Below are 14,439 nucleotides of genomic sequence, written 5' to 3'. Positions count from 1 at the left end.
CTTAGCGCTCAAGTTTCTATTTGCTAACTTAGGCCCCTCCGAGATGGTGTGCGGATCGGATGGATTGTTGGGAGGTGTTGGTCAATGCGTGGTGCTCAGAAGAATGGCTGGCCACCCACAAAGAGGCCAAGGACAAACGTGCCCAAATGGAAGGTGTGCCACACCACCAAGGCAGCTCCAACTTATTTCAGTACGGGCGGAACTGGGTATGTGGTTTGCTTCATGATTCATGCAATTCATTCATCATGCTAGCTTTAGCCCTTTAATTACTAATTTACTTTGTTTTAGGCACGCTACAATAAGGCGGATAAGGTGCCAGAGGTGTACGACCTGTATGCCATGGCCCACACTGGCCCTTACAAGAAAGTCAAGGCATTCTCTGCGTCTGACCTCGATGATCCAAAGAACTTCACCAACATCTCCGCCCATGAGAAGCTCGTGCAATATAGAGATCAGGGGAAGGCGAGGAAAGGGGAGGACTTTAACCCGAGCCAGGGTCCCATTGATACAGAGCTGCTGATGATATCTGGTGGCGGGAGGTCCCATGGCTCCATAGCCATGGGAGATGGACTTATCCGTTGTCCTAGCACTCTCCCGGAGATCAAGGCGCGCCAGTCGAGCTCCGCTCCTGAGATAAGGCCTCGTGAACAGCCAGTCCAACTCGCCATCAAGGTTAGTTATACGTACTCAGCTATCTTTCTCCATTACATTGTGTGCACTTCCATCAATGATTACAAATGGTCATGTGAGTGGTGTTGCAGGCTGCTATACAGAGTGAGAGAGATAGAACAGAGAAACTTTTGGCAGAGGCGGCGGAGAGGCAGCGGGAGTTGGAGGAGAAGACGACAAAGGTGTTGGAGGAGGAGAGGGCACGGAATGACATGCAGGCAAGGGCCATGTACGAGCTCCTTGTGGTAAGTTTCTTCTGCAGATTACTTGCTAGTCTTAACATTTGAGTCTCATTACTAACTAGTATGACTCTGTTGTGAAAACCAAATGTGCAGTCTGTGTGCGAGAAGTCCGGTCAGACCGCTCCGCCGATGCCAGTGATTGCTCCTGGGAGCACGGTGAGTTTAATTTGAATGGACATTACTTGCTTGTCTTAACATTTGAGTGTCATAATGCTAACGAGACATTGGAAATGATCTTTGGTGCAGCTTAACTCCAGAAACGCATCGCACGATCCTTCTCCAGCTACCGGCGTGAGCCAGCCCACTCCTTCTCCAGCTACCAGCGCGAGCCAGCCCGCTCCTACACCTCCGTGATCACGGTAAGTTTCTCTAGGGTTTTGCTTAACAAATGCATAAAGACCTAGACTTAGCTTTATTTCCTCCAATATGCTTACCATAATGACCTAGAGTTAGCTTCTTTTCCTCCAAAATGACTTAATAAGCTTACTGACCTCATAAACCATCCATTCTACCTAAGTTAGCTCTAAAATGACTCATTTTACCTTAGTTAGCTTACAAGTGATACAATTTATCCAAGTTAGCTCGAAAATGACCAAGTTTACGTAGATTAGCTCCTAAATGATCCATTTTACCTACATTAGCTTTAAAATGACCCATTCCACCTAGGTTAGCTCCAAAATGACCCATTTCACCTAGGTTAGCTCCAAAATGACCCATTTCACCTAAGTTAGCTAAAAATGATCCATTTGACCTAGGTTAGCTCATAAATGACCCATTTCACCTAGGTTAGCTCATAAACAAGCTATTTCACCTAGGTTAGCTCATAAACGACCCATTTCACCTAGGTTTGCTCATAAACGACTCATTTCACCTAACTTAGCTCATAAACGACCCATTTCACCTAGGTTTTGCTCATAAACGACTCATTTCACCTAACTTAGCTCATAAACGACCCATTTCACCTAGGTTAACTCATAAACAACCTATTTCACCTAGGTTAGCTCATAAACGACCCATTTCACCTAGGTTTGCTCATAAACGACTCATTTCACCTAACTTAGCTCATAAACGACCCATTTCACCTAGGTTTGCTCATAAACGACTCATTTCACCTAGGTTTGCTCATAAATGACCCATTTCACCTAGGTTTGCTCATAAACGACCCATTTCACCTAGGTTTGCTCATAAACGATCCATTTCACCTAACTTAGCTCCAAAATGATCCATTTCACCTAGGATAGCTCATAAACTACCCATTTCACCTAGGTTAGCTCATATACGATACATTTCACCTAAGTTAGCTAATATATGGCATATACTTCTTCTTCTAGTCTTCTTCTTCTATTCTTTTTCTTCTAGTCTAATTCTTCTTCTAGTCTTCTTTTTCTAACTTTCTTATTTGTCATTTTGCAGGTTTCATTCACTTCACTGAAGCCAGCTTCCTATGATGGATTGCTTGCTTTTTCCTGTTTTTTCCTTTGATGCACTTGTATTCTGCTGGCTTGCTATGAAGAAACTTTGCATATTGTAATATGTATGGATCGATGGAACTATGTGATGGATATATATGTGATGTGAAATTTTTGATGGATATATATGTGATGTGATGGAACTATGTGATGGATATTTATGTGATGGATATATATGTGCTGTGAAATTTTTGTTGTGATAATTGTTGGATATAAGAAAAACAGAAAAAAAGAGGCAGTGCAGGCTCTTTGCCGTCCGCGGTAGACGGCAAAGACCCCTTTGCCGTCGGTGGCAGACGGCAAAGGGGGCACGTGGCGCCCACCTGTGCTTCCTGGGGTGGACCATTGGCCAATTTGCCGACAATGGCGGACGGCAAAGCCTGGCTGACGGCAAAGACTTCGCCTTTGCCGTCCGCCGGGCGGACGGCAAAAAAAAACGGGCGCTGAGGTATTGCTGATGTCACCTGGCGGACGGCAAAGAGGCGCACTAATTTGCCGTCCGCTGGTGGACGGCAAAGGCCGCCGTTAGCCGCCTAACGGAGTGACAATGGCGGACGTGCCACATTTTGCCGTCCCCCCTCTTTGCCGTCCGCCGCTGTAGGCAAAGGGCTCTTTGCCATCCGCCTTGGAAAGCAGACGGCAAAATACCTGTTTGCCGACCCTATCTTTGCCGTCTATGTTTGCCGTCCGCGGCGGACGGCAAAGTGCTTTGCCGTCAGCCGTCCCTGCCTTTGCCGTCCGCCATGGCAGATGGCAAAGTACTGGATTCCTGTAGTGTGCTACTCCAAAGACTCCATATATGACTCTACCTGCAACTTGTAGTCCCTTCTTTTCTTGACCATAGTCAACACCCGAGCAAAATTAAGTTCTTTTTACTCTAGTTTGTGCTCCCAACTTCCAGAGTATCCGTCCAACGCCATCACACACTGATCATTGACCTGCGTGAAAGTGAACAACTCACATATTGGATGCCACACATAAGAGTTACCTGAACTCAACATTACTGCTCCTTTCTTGACCGTCTGTTTGAAACATGAAGAAATTTCACCGTTGCTTGTAGTCATCCCAAGTCAAATTCGCAGTTGTCTCACCACATGCATGACCACCAGAGCCCTGGCCCGTCTCCATGTCCCGTGCGTACCGCACGCCTCGCCGCTATTTCCGCGTCGAGCCTCTGCTGTCTCGGTCAAGTTTCAAGGGTCGCGAAACCACACCACTCAACCCCACTGCAGAGTACCATCGATCGTCACCGACTGATGACGAGTTTCACGCTTCCATCGGAACACTGGGCTCCATTCCAAATTACGTGTCACTCGTTTTTTCCCGCTGAATAGGCTTCGATTCTCTGGATCCTTACACCATAGCCCCTCAATCTATCTCCACCTTCAACATGACTCCATGGTACATGATCACTCCACCCTTGCGCCCCGTCAACATCAAGCTCCGTGTGTACATCACCTTGAATCAACCCCGCGCCATAGTCTTGTCGAAGCCACACAAGCCTCGGGCCTGCGCCACGTGTTTCCACGCCCAAAAGTCGGTCACCATCAGCATCACACTCCTATGTCACCGTCGCCTATCCCGCACCGTCTTCTGTACCAACCGACTTGCGTCGATCCGTCAGACTGGCAAGTCTGACCCAGCCGAACTTGCTTGACTGCAACGACAAGCTTCAAGGCTCCCAAATCGTCTTTCACGAATTTCCATCCGTCACATGATAATTCCATCTCAGCTGACATGACTTCCCGCAACGCCTTCAAGCATCCCTGTTGTGCCAATAAATGTTTCACCTTTGTCCACCATAACTCAAGGTTTTTAGTCCCGTCGAACTTCTCCACCTCAAACTTGGTACCCGTTGGCGCCATGGTTCTTCGTATGGTTGACCCTACGAAAAAATTAACCAAGCTCCACCGCAATGCCCAAAGTACACAAGCAAAACCTGATGAGGTACACCCCTGTGTACTAATAGCAAAATCCAACCAAACTTCATCTTTCACGTGATATGCTCCTGGCTCAATATATGATGCTAGCGTTGCCTTGCCAAGTCTCTGCTTTCCAATGGATGCACAACGTGATGGTATTTTTCTCTCCGCTCAAATCGATTTGTTTGTGCCTCTGTCCCGTCGTATACGAGGACTCGGTCCTCTTTTTTTTCTCAAAACAAATCCCGTGACTTGCTGTTTCCGATTGCACCCAGAGAACCGCCAAACCTGCCGCTGCCTCCAGCCACAACATGTATGCGCGCCCGCGTTGGGCTCTGCTGGCCCGCCTCCAGCCGCCGTGTTGGACTGTACCTTGCCCAAACTGCTGTGTTGCTGCATGTGCTACTGTTGGAGCCTGCAGGTCATCTTTCAATCTCGCCGACTTTGAATCCAACTCGACGCTGCTTCACGCAATTGCGTTGCCGCGCATATTTTCCGATTGCATCGCCGACGCCTGATCCTTTCGCAGTATCTCCACCTCTTCTAGATCAACGAGACAGCCACCTCACAACCTAGCTCTGATACCACACGAGCACGACACCGAGATTTGAGGCACTCCGTCGATCATCCGAGGATCAAGCAATCACACGAGCACGACACCGAGATTTATTAACGAGGTTCACCGATATGGCTATATCCCCGGGGCCTGACTATGGGCGCTACCCCGTGGATAGTATCACGGAGAATGAACATTGTGTGCTAATGGCGAAATGCCATAACCTTGAAGGTGGCGGTCAGCTCTGTCTTACCTCCTCGAGCTGAGGAAATTTCCATTGCCGTCCGATTCCACATGGCTTTGCTATTGTTGGGTTGGATGAAATAATGGAGGGATTTGAGGGGCTGGAGCTTGAGTACCCTATAGGTGAAGGGGAGATTCTTCTGGAAAATGCCTTAAGGAGTACCCGTCCACTACTAGGGAAAACCCTAGCAGTAGCGCTGGTTTTGTGCTCACTAGTAGCGCGGGTAGGCACGCTACTAATAAGGTGCTACAGCTATTGCTTAGCAGTAACGCGTGCCCGCACGCGCTACTGCTAGGACAAATAGCTGTAGCGTTTTTCACTCCCACGCTACTGCTAATGTAACTAGTGGCAGCGTGTTTTCTCTCCATCGCTACTAGTATTCTTTTTTTATTTTTTTATTTTTAGTGTATTTATGCGCCATCGTACAAATATTGGTACAATACCAGTTACTGAGGTTTACATCATTATGTCCATAACAGTGTGTCAAATGAAGGTGGATTAGGTTCAAGTGGAGGCAATATGTGGTGCATGTCAAAAGTATACTACTAATCCAAACTTGATCTAGTTTGGCCTAGTACTACTTTCGATGTGCACCACATGTTGCCTCCACTTGAATCTAATCCGCCAGCACAAGCTATTTAATCATCATCATAGTCATTACCACCAATAGTATTTATTTAATCACCACTAACACTAGCTAATAATAATCATCATAGTCATTACCACCAACACTAGCTATTTTATCATCATAGTAATAGTATATCACATCATCATCTTCAAACTCATTTCTAGCTAGCAAATCACTCCTGCTGCTCTCTTAGGTAAAATAACATAAAACATGTATAGCTCTCCTCCTTGATCAAGTTGGAGAATGCAGATGAACCTGTCTCCTAATCGCCGCCGCCCTAGGCCTGCGTCTGCCTCGCGCCCCCCCCCCCCGCCAGTGCGTCCGCCTCGCGCCCCCTGCCCCGGAGCCAGGCTCGCCGCCGCCCCTGCGCCCGCGCCGCCCCCTCCATCCTCCATCGAGAGGAGCCAAGGTGAGCATTTTTTTTGTTTTTTTCTACTGTTTTTCTTTGCTATTTAGGTTTAATTAGGTTATTGATAGGTTTAGGTTAGTGGTTGGTTTAGGTTAGTGCTAGATATAGGTTTAGATTATTAGAAGAAGAAGAAAGTTGAAAAAAAGAAGAAGTAGAAGAAGAGGAAAAAGGAAAAAAGGAAGAAGAATAAGAAGAAAGTTGAAAAATATAACAATATAGAAGAGGAAAAAGGAGAAGAAGAAAGAAGAAGAAGAAGAAGAAGAAGAAAGAAAGAAGAGGAGGAGGAGGAGGAGGAAGAGGACGAGGGAGAAGCAGAAAGAAAAGAAGAAGAAGAAAGAAGAAGAAAGAATAAGAAGAAGAAGAATACCCCGACGCGCCACCCGACACCCCGACCCCGACCCCCGACCCCGACACACCCACCCCGACCCCCGACACCCCGACCCCGACCCCCGACACCCCGACACCCCGGCCCGACACCCCGACCCCGACCCCGACCCCCGACACCCTGACCCCGACCCCCGACACCCGACCCCGACCCCGACACGCCACCCCGACACCCCGGCCCGACACCCCGACCCCCGACACCCCGGCCCGAACCCCGACCCCGACCCCCGACCCCTGTCACCCCGACCCCGACCCACGACACCCCGACCCCGACACGCACCCCGACACCCCGGCCCGACACCCCGACCCGACCCCCGGCTCCCGACACCCTGACACCACGCCCCGACCCCGACACGACACCCCGATACCCCGACACCCGACCCCGACACGACACCCCGACCCCGACACCCCAACCCCGACACCACACCCCACCAACCTGACCCCCTGACCCCGACCCCCCGACCCGGAACAGCACCCCGACCCCGACACGGCACCACGACACCGAAAGGACACCCCGACCACCGACACCTCCCGAAAAGGTGTTTTTTGGCTTCCAGAGGCCGACGGGGTCATATATTTGTGAATTATTAGTTAGGTCATATATTTCTCGATTTTGTTATGAAAAACATCATATATAATTGTGTTGATCGTGTAGTTTTAAATGTGCAGTTGTTTCATCGTTGCGAGGTTTGGTGTTCGACGACCTCGCCGTGCGTTTCACGAGCTCTGCCCCTTCGTTCGTGGGTGAGCACAAATGACAAGTCCTCCTCCCCCATTAATTATTTGATCTATTCCGATCAAACTTGATAGCTAGCTATATATGTGTCTTGAATCATCAGTATGCGTAACCAATATGTGTCTCCCGTTCGAAAGCGTCATAGTTATAAATATGCATGCATTTGCATATTTATAACCTTGATTCTTTCGAATTGTCCAACGCTATCCATGGACAGCCCGAGTATGTGTAGATTGGGTTCGTTTTCCCATATGCTTTGCTCCGGATCCGACGCATAAATTTCGTCAGTGCCTCCCCTGTTGTTCTCCGGGTACACATCCTCTCTGTTTATTGTAGAGACGTGTATCAGGGGAACAGCGGGGAGGTGCTGCCAAAATTTTGCGCCGGATCCGGAGCATAGCATGGGAAAATGAACTCAATCTACACATACACAGGTGGGATTAGGACCTATCATTACCTATTAGAGTGTAGGTTGCATGGACGTAATAAAATTGACAAAATAGATAAACTGATGAATATATACATGGTGAATTACATATATAATTGTTGTGTGTCCAGTAGCTCTGAAAGTCAAGATGAGTGACCGTGCGTCGATGTATACCAGTCACACTGGTCAGAACAAATGGAGCGCTGAATGGTTCACAAAAACCAAGGGGTTTGTGCAAGCCGCATTTGCAAATGGCCAAAAGAAAACCTGGTGCCCCTGTTTCCGGTGCGGCAATTGGGAAAAGAAGACAGAGGCTGAAATGGGCAAACACCTGCAGAAGAGTGGTTTTACGCCCGATTATACGGTGTGGACATTTCATGGTGAGTCTGCCCAACGTGACCGAGCTGAGGTGGATCATCGTTGGACCGACGAGCATGGTATCGGGATGGAAAACATGGTGCAAGGCTATGATGATGCTCGGGATTCGGACGAGGAGATGGAGAAATCTGCAAAGGCTTTCAATGAAATGTTGGAGTCTTCAAAACGTCCGCTCCACGAGCACACTGAGCTTTGTCAGTTGGATGCCATCTCACAAGTAATGGCTCTGAAGGCTCAGTTCAACTTGGGCAGAGAGTGCTATGACGCAATTATGACAGTATTTGGACGCTTTCTACCCAAAGGCCATGTAATGCCTGCAAACCTGTACCAGTCGGACAAAATCCTCCGTGCACTGAAGAGTGCCCTATGAGAAGATACATGCCTGTGAGAAAGGATGTGCCTTATTTAGGCTTGACTATGCGGACTTGAACTATTGTCCCATTTGCAAGTCTTCCAGGTATATTGTGGTAGACAACAGTATGGGTGAGAAGACACAGACCAAAATCCCCGTTAGTGTTCTTCGGTATATGCCAATCGTACCAAGACTTCAACGTCTTTTCATGGTCGAAGAGACGGCCAGACAGATGACATGGCACAAAACAGGCAAACGAACCGAACTAGATGCAGATGGAAATCTGATGATGGTACACACATCGGATGGTGTTGCGTGGAAAAAGTTTGATGAATTACATGCTAACAAAGCGGCAGATCAGAGGCATCCTCGAGTCGGCATCAGCACGGATGGGTTCAGTGTGTTTGGTATGCGGCAGCCCAATACAGTTGTTGGCCCGTATTTGTCTTTCCACTCAATCTCCCCCCCGGACAGATTATGCAAAGAAATAACATTTTCCTGACGTTCATAATTCCAGGACCCAACAATCCGGGCAAAAATATGAATGTGTACATGCACAAGCTTAAGGACGAATTGCAAGAAGCCTGGGATAATGGGTTCAAGACATACGACGCCTTTAGCAAACGGAACTTCATAATGTGTGTCTGGTACATGTACTCGACGCATGACTTGCCGGCGTATGTGCTATTCGTTGGCTGGTGTGTGCATGGAAGGTTCCCGTGCCCCACATGCAAGGGAGCTCTTGAGTTTTGTTGGCTTCAGGCCTGTCGCAAGTTTTCTTGCTTCGACATGCATAGACAGTTCCTGGATCCTCGCCATAAGTTCAGGAAAGACAAGAAGAACTTCATTAGGGGTAGAGTTTTCAAAAACTCTGCACCACCTGCATTGACAGGCCAACAGACCCTGGATCAGTTAAACGCTCTCGAGCAAGATCCACAACGTCCAGGGTACTTCAAGGGGTATAATACTAAGCACGCGTGGACTCACAAAACATGCTTATGGGATCTGCCTTACTTCAAAGACCTCCTTTGCCCACACAACATTGACGTGATGCACACTGAGAAGAATATCGCCGAGGCACTTTTTGGTACATTGTTCGGCATAGATGGGAAGTCAAAGGATAATACTAAGGCTAGAGTCGATCTGGAGGCGCTATGTGATCGGCAGAACTCAGCTATTTCTTCCGTGTTCTTTGTGCGAAAGAACTATCGCCTGGCGTGCTAGAAGAAATGGAAGAGTTGGCGCCGGAGTTGATCTGCAAGTTAGAGAAGATCTTTCCACCGGGCTTCTTTAATCCAATGCAGCATTTGATTTTGCATCTCCCAACCGAGGCAAGATTGGGGGGGCCCATGCAAAATCGTTGGTGCTACCCAACTGAGAGGATGCAGAAGATGCTTCGAGAAAAATGTAAAAATAAACGTAGAATTGAAGCATCGATGGCTGAGGCATTCATCACAGAGGAGGCGGCAAACTTCGTAACAGCGCACTACGAAGCCAAAAATTGTCATTTGCATAATCTGAAGCCTCGGTACAATGCTGACGAGCCTAAAAAGGGTGGATCCAACCTCAGCCTATTCAAAGGGAATCTCGCACCAGCTAGTGTTTCACATCCAGTATCTTTGGATAACGAAGAATGGCGGACCATTTCGTTGTATATCTTCAACAACCTGATAGAAGTGCGGCCGTACATTGAGTAAGTTCTCGGTACATTGTTTCGCAACTTCTATTTCCTTTGAACTACTCTTATTCCTGGATATGTCATACAGTCGATACGTTGCCATATTCTCGTATGGAGCGGAGATCCAAAAGGATTCCGTCGAAGAGTATGAGCTTCTCGCGAAGCAAGGAGGTGGCTATCCCGGTTTCATCTCTTGGTTCAAACAAACGGTAATTTCTATTAGACAATTTCATTACATTCGCTAATTTGTGCATAATGCAACAATCCCCTTTCATATTAAACTTGTTGGCTAATTCAGAGTCTATGGACGCCGAATTGAGACAAGTCGCTAATGGTTTTGACTATAAGGTCCGTTCATTTGACAAGTACGACATCAACGGGTATCGCTTTCGTACCTATGGCAAAGAGCTATCTATGGCCGACCGAAAGTCTACAAATTGTTGTGTATCTGCTATCGGCGAAGGAGGTACTGAGTATTATGGGAGAGTTGAAGTAATTTATGAACTTCTGTTCTATGGTGAAAACCCACCGAATGTCGTAGTCTTCAAATGTTATTGGTTTCAGCCGAAGGAGACTAGAAGGACTCATGAACATATAGGGCTAGTTGAAATCAACCAAAGCACTCATTTAGATGTTCCTGATGTCTATATTATGGCTCAACAGGCGACCCAAGTATTCTATCTACCGTGGGCCTGCCAAACTAATCCAAATCTGAAAGGTTGGGATGTCGTCTATGAAGTGCCACCACGTGCTAGACTTTCTCCCCAAAAGGAAGAGGATTATGAACCTCACATTAACCCAGACACATATGAAGGAGAATTCTTCCAAGAGACACGTCTTTCCAAAAAGCGTTTCAAGAATCGCTATACTTCACCCCAAAACATTTAAGTAGACAGCGACAATGAATCCGACATCACCCCAGAGGAGGAACAAGAAGAGCCGGAACAAGAAGAGGTTACTGCTGCGGATGACCTGTCAATGCTTGACCGATTACGTCAAGGTGGCCTTGCACATGTTGATGCCAATGAACCCTATGAGCCCATCATTGATTATAGTGATGATGATGATTATGCATTTATTGATGATACTGATCGAGATTATTAGTAGTGTCAGGTATTCAATTTTTTTATGTTGTACTTGATGATGATACACTTAAGTGATATACATATTATTATTCATGTCGGTACTTTTTTTTATGTTGTACTAATTTTGTTTATTCTTTGTCATGGCAGGTGTTGAAAGATGGTGGGCGCTGGTCGGGAGCGCGCCGAGGCCCCTTCTTCGTCGGCGCGTGCGAGGTCTTCCATTCCACACGCACCTCTCCGCCGAGCGTTGCTGGACAGTATGGCGACACCGCCGGGCCCTTCTTCGTCGACCGCGGTGCCCAGCAGGGGACGAGGTAAGAAGAAGAGAGGAGGTGGAGCACGTGGTCGCGGGAGAGGAGGTAGGGTGACTCTTACGGCGCCTTCCTCGCCACCGCCCCTAGCTGTTTGACCCGAGCACGTGACTGCTAGGGTGGTGCTACACGGCTCCCGTCCGTGCGTGGAGATGAGGAGGGGGAGGAGGGGGGCAACGTCTACCAGCGTGGTGCTACACGGCTCCCGTCCGTGCCGGTGACCCGCGAGCAGAGGTGGTTGATTTTCCCTGATGGGGAGAGGTAAGTGCATTTAATCTTTTTGTACCTTCTGCATTCACCTTTCTTCAAATAACTGATGTGTTGGCCTTGTCATGCTGCAGGGGTTGGGACCACCATGAAAGTGTCCGCCGTCCCAACTCCGTCCTTGGAGTTCTGATTCGGCAAAACTTCCCGTGGTTTGTCACGTTGCCTGGTGAGGGTCGGCTTCCAGAGGTTGGATTGACTTGGGAGCACTACTTGGCTGCCCCGGCCCCGCCGGGTGAGATTATCGACGGTGTCTTGTGCAAGACGAGGGCAGACGTCGTGATCAGAAAGTTCTGGGTAATTGCTCCTTTACGCAATTTAAAATCTTCAACTAGCTAGTTATTAATTGTACTAATCAATATTGTCTCATTTGATTGCAGACATTCTACAGGTGTGAGGAGGGATACGAGGAGGAGGCGGATCATGTTATCCACAAGGAGTGCAAGCCTACTTCAGAACTTACGGCATGAGGTTCGGGTGCAGGCTGTTCGAGACTATTACGCCGGGCGTGGTATCAAGAAGCCCAAGCAGGAGTGCCGCGATAAATTCTTGAGTAAGGAGAAGTACATGAAGGTAATTCTTAAGGCCTTGTACTTACTTCCTTCATTTAGTAATTCATAGCCTTAGCGCTCAAGTTTCTATTTGCTAACTTAGGCCCCTCCGAGATGGTGTGCGGATCGGATGGATTGTTGGGAGGTGTTGGTCAATGCGTGGTGCTCAGAGAATGGCTGGCCACCCACAAAGAGGCCAAGGACAAACATGCCCAAATGGAAGGTGTGCCACACCACCAAGGCAGCTCCAACTTATTTCAGTACGGGCGGAACTGGGTATGTGGTTTGTTTCATGATTCATGCAATTCATTCATCATGCTAGCTTTAGCCCTTTAATTACTAATTTACTTTGTTTCAGGCACGCTACAATAAGGCGGATAAGGTGCCAGAGGTGTACGACCTGTATGCCATGGCCCACACTGGCCCTTACAAGAAAGTCAAGGCATTCTCTGCGTCTGACCTCGATGATCCAAAGAACTTCACCAACATCTCCGCCCACGAGAAGCTCGTGCAATATAGAGATCAGGGGAAGGCGAGGAAAGGGGAGGACTTTAACCCGAGCCAGGGTCCCATTGATACAGAGCTGCTGATGATATCTGGTGGCGGGAGGTCCCATGGCTCCATAGCCATGGGAGATGGACTTATCCGTTGTCCTAGCACTCTCCCGGAGATCAAGGCGCGCCAGTCGAGCTCCGCTCCTGAGATAAGGCCTCATGAACAGCCAGTCCAACTCGCCATCAAGGTTAGTTATACGTACTTAGCTATCTTTCTCCATTACATTGTGTGTGCTTCCATCAATGATTACAAATGGTCATGTGAGTGGTGTTGCAGGCTGCTATACAGAGTGAGAGAGATAGAACGGAGAAACTTTTGGCAGAGGCGGCGGAGAGGCAGCGGGAGTTGGAGGAGAAGACGACAAAGATGTTGGAGGAGGAGAGGGCACGGAATGACATGCAGGCAAGGGCCATGTACGAGCTCCTTGTGGTAAGTTTCTTCTGCAGATTACTTGCTAGTCTTAACATTTGAGTCTCATTACTAACTAGTATGACTCTGTTGTGAAAACCAAATGTGCAGTCTGTGTGCGAGAAGTCCGGTTAGACCGCTCCGCCGATGCCAGTGATTGCTCCTGGGAGCACGGTGAGTTTAATTTGAATGGACATTACTTGCTTGTCTTAACATTTGAGTGTCATAATGCTAACGATACATTGGAAATGATCTTTGGTGCAGCTTAACTCCAGAAACGCATCGCACGATCCTTCTCCAGCTACCGGCGTGAGCCAGCCCACTCCTTCTCCAGCTACCGGCGCGAGCCAGCCCGCTCCTACACCTCCGTGATCACGGTAAGTTTCTCTAGGGTTTTGCTTAACAAATGCATAAAGACCTAGACTTAGCTTTATTTCCTCCAATATGCTTACCATAATGACCTAGAGTTAGCTTCTTTTCCTCCAAAATGACTTAATAAGCTTACAGACCTCATAAACCATCCATTCTACCTAAGTTAGCTCTAAAATGACTCATTTTACCTTAGTTAGCTTACAAGTGATCCAATTTATCCAAGTTAGCTCGAAAATGACCCATTTTACGTAGATTAGCTCCTAAATGATCCATTTTACCTACATTAGCTTTAAAATGACCCATTCCACCTAGGTTAGCTCCAAAATGACCCATTTCACCTAGGTTAGCTCCAAAATGACCCATTTCACCTAAGTTAGCTAAAAACGATCCATTTTACCTTAGTTAGCTAAAAAACGTGGCATTTCACCTAGGTTAGCTCATAAACGACCCATTTGACCTAGGTTAGCTCATAAATGACCCATTTCACCTAGGTTAGCTCATAAATAACCTATTTCACCTAGGTTAGCTCATAAACGACCCATTGCACCTAGGTTTGCTCATAAACGACTCATTTCACCTAACTTAGCTCATAAACGACCCATTTCACCTAGGTTTTGCTCATAAATGACTCATTTCACCTAACTTAGCTCATAAACGACCCATTTCACCTAGGTTAACTCATAAACAACCTATTTCACCTAGGTTAGCTCATAAACGACCCATTTCACCTAGGTTTGCTCATAAACGACTCATTTCACCTAGGTTTGCTCATAAATGACCCATTTCACCTAGGTTTGCT

The 14,439-nt window shown here is 47.6% G+C and overlaps 1 long non-coding RNA gene across 1 annotated transcript; it reads left to right on the top strand.

Moving 5' to 3' along the window:
• The first annotated feature begins 982 nt into the window (after positions 1-982).
• On the top strand, positions 983-2,502 carry LOC123064431 (uncharacterized). Its single transcript, XR_006430697.1, has 3 exons — positions 983-1,067; positions 1,158-1,270; positions 2,325-2,502. It is a non-coding gene; the product is annotated as an uncharacterized lncRNA (long non-coding RNA).
• Positions 2,503-14,439: the final 11,937 nt, after the last annotated feature.

The sequence above is a fragment of the Triticum aestivum genome, chromosome 3B, assembly GCF_018294505.1.
Source record: "Triticum aestivum cultivar Chinese Spring chromosome 3B, IWGSC CS RefSeq v2.1, whole genome shotgun sequence".
Taxonomy (NCBI): Eukaryota; Viridiplantae; Streptophyta; class Magnoliopsida; order Poales; family Poaceae; genus Triticum; species Triticum aestivum.
Note: the sequence above shows the minus strand (reverse complement) of the source record. Positions and strands in the feature narration are given on the sequence as shown.